The sequence below is a fragment of the Equus caballus genome, chromosome 1 (genome assembly GCF_041296265.1).
Source record: "Equus caballus isolate H_3958 breed thoroughbred chromosome 1, TB-T2T, whole genome shotgun sequence".
Classification (NCBI taxonomy): Eukaryota; Metazoa; Chordata; class Mammalia; order Perissodactyla; family Equidae; genus Equus; species Equus caballus.
The window spans coordinates 142882019-142890000 of record NC_091684.1 but is presented as its reverse complement, the minus strand read 5'-3'; positions in this window follow the sequence as shown (position 1 = coordinate 142890000).

Below are 7982 nucleotides of genomic sequence, written 5' to 3'. Positions count from 1 at the left end.
TCCGTATTCAGAGAACAACATAAGCATGGCTATAAACACAGTCTCTATCTAGAGGGTTTCCCCAAACCATTAATTTTCTATGAATCAATATTCTCAGAACAGAAAATAAGATACAGGGAAATTAAATTACTTACCTGAGGATACACTCCAGTCATTCATTCATTTAAACCCATAGCTGCAGGCTGTGTCCCAGTCAGAGGCCTGATTTCCTTCCTGATTCTGAAAGCACACTGGGGAAAGTGAAAAACAACCCCTTAGTGGAAATTCTGATCACTCCAGTTGTTTCGTTTTTTTCTATTTATTTATTTATTTTATTGAAGTAACATTGGATTATAACATTATATAACTTCCAGGTTACATCGTAATATATTTCGAGTTCTGTGTGGATTACATCCTGTTCATCACCCAAAGACTAAGTACAATCTATCACCACACACGTGTACCTAATCACCCCTTTCACCTTCCTCCCTCCCCCCTTTCCCTCTGGTAACCACTAATCCAATCTCTGTTGCTATGTGTTTGTTTGTAGTTGTTTTTATCTTCTACTTATGAGTGAGATCATACGGTACTTGACTTTCTCCCTCTGACTTATTTCATCAGCATAATACCCTCAAGGTCCATCCATGTTGTCACAAATGCCCAGATTTCATCATTTCTTATCGCTGAGCAGCATTCCATTGTGTATATATGCGCCACTTCTTCTTTATCCATTCGTCCCTTGATGGGCACCTAGTTTGCTTCCAAGTCTTGGCTATTGTGAATAATGCTGTGATGAACATAGGGGTGCAAGTATCTTTATGCATTAGTGTTTTCATGTTCTTTGGATAAATACCCAGCAGTGGAATAGCTGGATCATATGGTAGTTCTATTCTTAATTTTCTGAGGAAACTCCATACTGTTTTCCACAGTGGCTGTGCCAGTTTACACTCCCACCAGCAGTGTATGAGGGTTCCCTTCTCTCCATGTCTTCTCCAACACTTACTGTTTCCTGTCTTGTTAATTATAGCCATTCTGACCAGATTGAGGTGGTATCTCATTGTAGTTTTGATTTGCATTTCCCTGATAGTTAATGATGTTGAACATCTTTTCATGCGCCTGTTGGCTATCCGTATATTTTCTTTGGAGAAATGTCTGTTCAGATCTTTTGCCCATTTTTTAAACTGGGTTGTTGGGGTTTTTTTGTTGAGATGTATGAGTTCTTTGTGTATTTTGGATATTAACCCCTTAACAGATATATGGCTTGCAAATATCTTCTCCCAATCGTTAGGTTGTCTTTTCATTTTGTTGATGGTTTCCTTTGCTGTACAGAAGCTTTTTAGTTTGATGCAGTCCTATTTGTTTATTTTTTCTACTGTTTCCCTTGCCCTGTGGGACATGGTATTTGAAAAAACGCTGCTAAGACTGATGTCGAAGAGCGTACTGCCTATGTTTTCTCCCAGAAGTTTCATGGTTTCAGGTCTTATGTTCAAGTCTTTAATCCATCTCGAGTTGATTTTTGTGCATGGTGTAAAATAACGGTCTGTTTTCATTCTTTTGCATGTGGCTGTCCAGTTTTCCCAAAACTGCTTATTGAGGAGACTTTCTTTCCTTCATTGTATATTCTTAGCTCCTTCATTGAAGATTAACTGTCCATGTATGAGTGGGTTTATTTCTGGGCTCTCGATTCTGTTCCATTGATCTGTGTGTCTGTTTTTGTGCCAGTACCATGCTGTTTTGGTTACTATAGCTTTGTAGTATATTTTGAAATCAGGGAGTGTGATACCTCCAGCTTTGTTCTTTTTCCTCAGGATTCCTTTGGCTATACAGGGGTTTTGTTGTTCCATATAAATTTCAGGATTTTTTGTTCTATTTCTGTGAAAAAGTTCTTGGAACTTTGATAGGGTTTGTGTTGAATCTGTAGATTGCTTTGGGTAGTATGGACATTTTAACTATGTTAATTCCTCCAATCCAAAAGCATGGAATATCTTTCCATTTCTTTATGTTTTCTTCCATTTCTTTCAACAATGTTTTATAGTTTTCAGAGTACAAATCTTTCACCTCTTTGGTTAAGTTTATTCCTAGGTATTTTATTCTTTTTTGTTGCAATTGTAAATGGGATTGTATTCTTAATTTCTCTTTCTGCTACTTCATTGTTAGTGTATAGAAACACCACTGATTTTTGTATGTTGATTGTGTATCCTTAGACTTGACTGTATTCATTTATTATTTCTAAAAGTTTTTTAGTGGATTCCCTAGGGTTTTCTATATATAAAATCATGTCATCTGCAAATAGCTACAGTTTCACTTCTTCCTTTCCTGTTTGGATCCCTTTTATTTCTTATTTTTCCCTGATTGCTCTGGCTAGGACTTCCAATACTATGCTAAATAAGAGTGATGAAAGTGGTCATCCTTGTCAGGTTCCTGATCCTTAGAGGGATAGCTCTCAGTTTTTCTCCGTTGAGAATGATATTAGTAGTGGGTTTGTCATATATAGACTTTATTATGTTGAGGTATTTTCCTTCTATAATCATTTTATTTAGAATTTTTATCATAAATGGATGTTGTATCTTGCCAAATGCTTTCTCAGCAGCTATTGAGATGATCATGTGATTTTTATTCTCCATTTTGTCGATGTAGTGTATCATCTTGATTGATTTGTGGATGTTGACCCATCCCTGCATCCCTGGAATGAAACCCACTTGATCATGATGTATGATCTTTTTAATGTATTGTCGTATTCGATTTGCTAGTATTTTGTTGAGGATTTTTGTATCGATGTTCATCAGTGATACTGGCTTGTGATTTTCTTTTTTTGTGTTGTCATCTGGTTTTGGTATCAGGATAATGTTGTCTTCAAAGAATGAGTCCGGAAGCTTCCCCTCCTCTTCAATTGTTTGGAAGAGTTTGGGAAGGATAGGTATTAGTCTTGTTTGAATGTTTGGTAGAATTCACCAGGGAAGGCGTCTGGTCCTGGACTTTTATTTTTGCGAAGGTTTTTGATTACTGTTTCAGTCTCCTTACTGGTAATTGGTCTTTTCAAATTCTCTACTTCTTCTTGATTCAGTTTTGGAAGGTCGTATGATTCTAAGAATTTGTCCATTTTTTCTAGATTGTCTAATTTGTTGGTGTATACCCTTTCGTAATCTTATAATCTTTTGTATTTTCTGAGGTGTCCATTGTAATTTCTCCTCTTTCATTTCAGATTTTATTTATTTGAGCCTTCTCTCTTTTTTTCTGGGTGAGCCTAGCTTTTCTTTTCAAAGAACCAGCTCTTGGTTTCATTGATTTTTTTCTATCTATTTTTTAGTTTCTATTTCATTTATTTCTGCTCTGATTTTTATTATTTCCTTCCTTCTGCTCATTTTGGGCTTTCTTTGTTCTTCTGTTTCCATTTCCTTTAGGTGGACTGTTAGATTGTTTGCTTGGCATTTTTCTTGTTTGTTGAGGTAGGTCTGAATTGCTATAAACTTCCCTCTTAGAACCACTTTTGCCATATCCCATAGATTTTGGCATGTCATACTTTCATTTTCATTCATCTCCAGGTATTTTTTGGTTTCTCCTTTGATTTCTTCATTGACCCAATCATTGTTTAGTAGCATTTTGTTTACTCTCCACATTTTTGTGGCTTTTCTGGTTTTCTTACTGCAGTTGATTTCTAGTTTCATACCTCTGTGGTCAGAAAAGATGCCTGGTATTATTTTGATCTTCTTAAATTTATTGAGACTTGTTTTGTGGCCTAATATGTAATCAATCCTGGAGAATGTTCTATGTGCCTTTGAAAAGAATGTGTATTCTGCAGTTTCTGGATGGAATGTTCTATGTATATCTACTAAGTCCATCTGGTCTAATGTGTCGTTTAAGGCCAATGTTTCTTTATTGATCTTCTGTTTGGATGATCTATCCATAGATGTAAATGGAGTGTTAAAGTCTCCTAGTATTATTGTGTTACTGTCTATTTATTCTTTTATGTCTATTAATAATTGCTTTATGTATTTGTGCTCCTATGTTGGGTACATAGATATTTACAAGTGTTATATCCTGTTGTTGAACTGTTTCCTTTATCATTATGTAGTGCCCTTCTTTGTCTCTTGTCACAGTTTTTGTTTTAAAGTCTATTTCGTCTGATGTAAGTATTGCTACCCCAGCTTTCTTTTCTTTGCTGTTTGCGTGGAGTATCTTTTTCCATCCTTTCACTTTCAGTTTGTGAGTGTCTTTAGTTCTGAAGTGTGTCTCTTGTATGCAACATACATATGGGTCTTGTTTTTTCATCCAATCGGCAACCCTATGCCTTTTTATTGGAGCATTTAGTCCATTGACATTTAAGGTAGTTACTGATAAATATGTATTTATTGCCATTTTGCTACTTTTTTTTCTGGGTGTTTTAGTGGTTCTTTTCTCTTCCTTTCTTCTCTTGCCCTCGTCCCTTGTGGTTTGATGGCTTTCTTTAGTAATATGTTTGATTTCTTTCCTCTTATTTATTTATTTGTTTGTTATAGGTTTCTGGTTTGTAATACCATGAGGTTCCTATATAATATTCTATGTATATAGCAATCTATATTGAGTTGATAGTCTTTTTAGCTTGACCTCTTTCTAAAAGCTTTACTCTTTACTCCCCTCTTCCCACATTTTATGTTTTTGAAATTATATCTAACCTCTTATTTTGTTTGTGTCTGTCCATTGCCCTCTTATCATGGAAATAGGTAATTTTAGTACTTTTGTCTGTTAACTTTCATATTATCTTCATAGGTGGTTGATCTGCTACCTTTACTGTATTTTTGCCTTTACTAGTGATTTTATTGCCTGTTGTTGTTGTTTTTGATAATTTTCTTATCTCTACTTTGGTCTTCTCTTTCCCACTTAAATAAGTCCTTTCAGTATTTCTTGTAGAACTGGTTTCTTGATGAAACTCGTTTAATGTTTGCTTCTCAGGGAAACTCTTTATCTCTTCTTCCATTCTGGATGATAACCTTGCTGGATAGAGCATTCTTGGCTGTAGGTTTTTTCCTTTCAGCACTTTAAATAAGTCTTGCCACTCTCTTCTAGCCTGTAGGGTTTTGGCTAAGAAGTCCACCGATAGCCTTATGGGCTTTCCTTTGTATGTCACTTGTTGCCTTTCTCTTGCCACTTTTAAGGTTCTCTATCTTTAATTTTGGATATTATAATTATAATGTGTCTTGGTGTGGGCCTCTTTGGGTTTATCTTGTTTGGTGCTCTCTGTGCTTCCTGTACTTGGAAGTCTGTTTCCTTCCTTAGGTTAGGAAAGTTTCCAGCTATCATTTCTTCAAATAGATTCTCTGCCCCTTTGTCTCTCTCTTCTTCTGGGACACCTATAATACACATGTTAGTGCACTTGATATTGTCCCCGAGTTCCCTTAGACTGTTCTCATTCTTTTTAATTCCTTTTTTTTCAATCTGTTCATCTTGGGTGATTTCCTCCAGTCTTTTGTCCAGCTCACTGATCCATTCTTCTGTATCATCTTCTCTGCTATTGAGCCCCTCTAGTGAATTTTTCATTTCCAGTATTGTACTCTTCATTTTGGATTGGTTCTTTTTTATATTTTCTAATTCATTGTTGAAGTTCTCACTGTGTTCATCCAGTCTTCTCCCAAGATCGGTGAGCATCCTTATGAGTTTTTGTTTAACTCTGTGTCAGGTAGATTGCTTATTTCTGTTTCACTTAGTTCTTTTTCTGGGGTTTTGTCCTGTTCCCTTGCTTGGAACATATTCCTTTGCCTCCTCATTATGCCTCTTTCTCTGTGCTTACGTCTATGTATTAGGTGAGTCAGCTATGTCTCCTGTTCTTGGAGAAGTGGCCTTATGTAAGAGATGCCTTTTGAGGCCTGGCAGTGTGCTTCCCTCTCATCACCAGTCCAAATGTTCCAGGAGTGACCCCTGTGTGGGCTACTTGTGTCCTTCTGCTGCAGCAGGGTTGCTCTTACTGCAGGTACCCAGGGAGTCAAGGCTTTTCTTCCCTGTCTGGCTATTCGTAAACTGGGTTTGGGGAGCCCCGGCACCATTTCTACAAGGTTTAATAGCACACTCCTATTGCAGTTTTCTTGTTAATTGAGTAGGCACCCAGTGAGCTGGTTGCTAGGCTCAGGGGGTTACATTTGCTGTAGGCCTCAGGCCTGCAAGGCTGTTGTCAGCTCTCTTAGGATGCAGCTGAATGGGGCTGGCCCAGGGCACAGGAGCACCCAATTGTTTCAGGCTTTGGAAGGTGGGGCCAATTCCCTTTGTGGCTGTTCATGAAGCACAGGTCTTCTGCTGCTGATAAGCCCTACCCCCCCCCCCCCCCCCACACACACACACAGGTCCACACATGCCATCAACACAGCCCTGGTCTGTGCACACTTCCTGACCCCCTGGAGTGTACCCAGTCACCCCACTGCAGAGGCCCCCACCTCTCCACCAATGCCCCCCAAAGTTCACCTGGTCCTCACACAGGCCATGCCCCACAAAGGCAGACACACTCACCTGCCTGTAGAGGATCAAGACACCTTGTCTATGCAGGCCAACAAGTAGCTTGAGGGTTTGCTGTTGTGTGGGGCCAGTCCCTAGGACGAGCTGCTTGCCCTGACTGAACTGGATTAAATCTGGCTCTAGTGGGTGTGGCAGACCCCTGAGGTAATGGACCAGGGGAAAAACTTAAGTGGCATCTGCTAGCATCTGTGTCAGCATGCCTTTGCTAGGTCATAACAATGGCTGCCACCAATGACTCAGTCTCTGAAGAGGTCTCACCTCTCACCAGGATGCACCCAGAACCTACCAGGTGAGTCTCTTTTCACCAAAGGACTGTGCACCTTTTTTCCTGGTGATTTTAGGTTGCTCTCTGAAATGGGTGAATTTGTCCATGGGCCCTTTAAGAGCTGGCTTTATTCTGCTTATGTCAATAGCTTTTCTGGGGGTATCCCCCGTTGTAGTTAATAGTCAGTGAAGCCAGATAGTAGGACATTCATCTCATTTGTGCTAAGTCTGAAGGATGCTTATAGTGGTAACATGCCCCCGCTAAGGTGCCCACTTCTCCAGGGAGGTCTGTATGCCTTAGGGTGGCTCCCACATAGCCAGTTGTGAAGGTCCATGGCTCAAAGGTGGCTTTTTTTCTCTCCAGAAGGAATTTCTGCCTCTTCCGTCTCAGTCAGGATGGTCCCTTGTTGTGGGGGTTCTTTTTATCTAGTTTTCAATTCTCTCTCCAGGGTAATTTTTCCAAGAATAGTTGTAAACTGGTTGTGTTTGTGGGAAGAGGTGAGTTCAGAGGCCACCTCTGCCACCATCTTGACAAGATCTCCCCTGTCTCATTAATTTGTGCCTTATGAGCACACAAGGTTCTCCATCATCCTATATTCAAAGCTATGAAATTCTTATTTCAAAGAAACTATTCCAGTAATATTATTAACGTTTACTGAACACTCCCTATGCACTGGGTCTTATTTAATCCCTAAACCACCCTCTAAAGAAGGTAAGGATGTAGAAACTATGACTCACAGAGGATAAACAATTTTTCAAAGTCTCTCGTACAATAAGAGCAGAGCTGGAACGCAAACCCAGCTCCCTCTGCCTCATTACCCTGTGTGTTTATAACCACTTCCCTATAGTGCCTCTCTCAAAGCTGTTTCTCCTGAACCCGTCTCCTCTATAGGTGGTTAGATAAAAGAAAAAGGGGCCTTTATTCCAAGGCATTAAGTTGAAACTATACACCTTATTGTTTATAACAGCACCTAATAGGTTACAGCATGGAATTGTTGTAAGCAGGACATCGGTATGCATCACTAGTTGTGCTTAGTAGTGCTGTACCATCTGTAAACAGAATCCTTGTCCTCCCAGGAAGCATGTTTATTCTCTTTATTTATATCATACCTTGTTCCAAAACAGAATTGGAGGTAACTTACATAACAAAGACCCAAGGAATTTATCATTGGCTAGAGCCTGACATGTTAAAAATGGAAAAGACATGCAGTTAACTGGGTAAAGGACCCTTGAATGAGGTCACAAACTGACACACATCA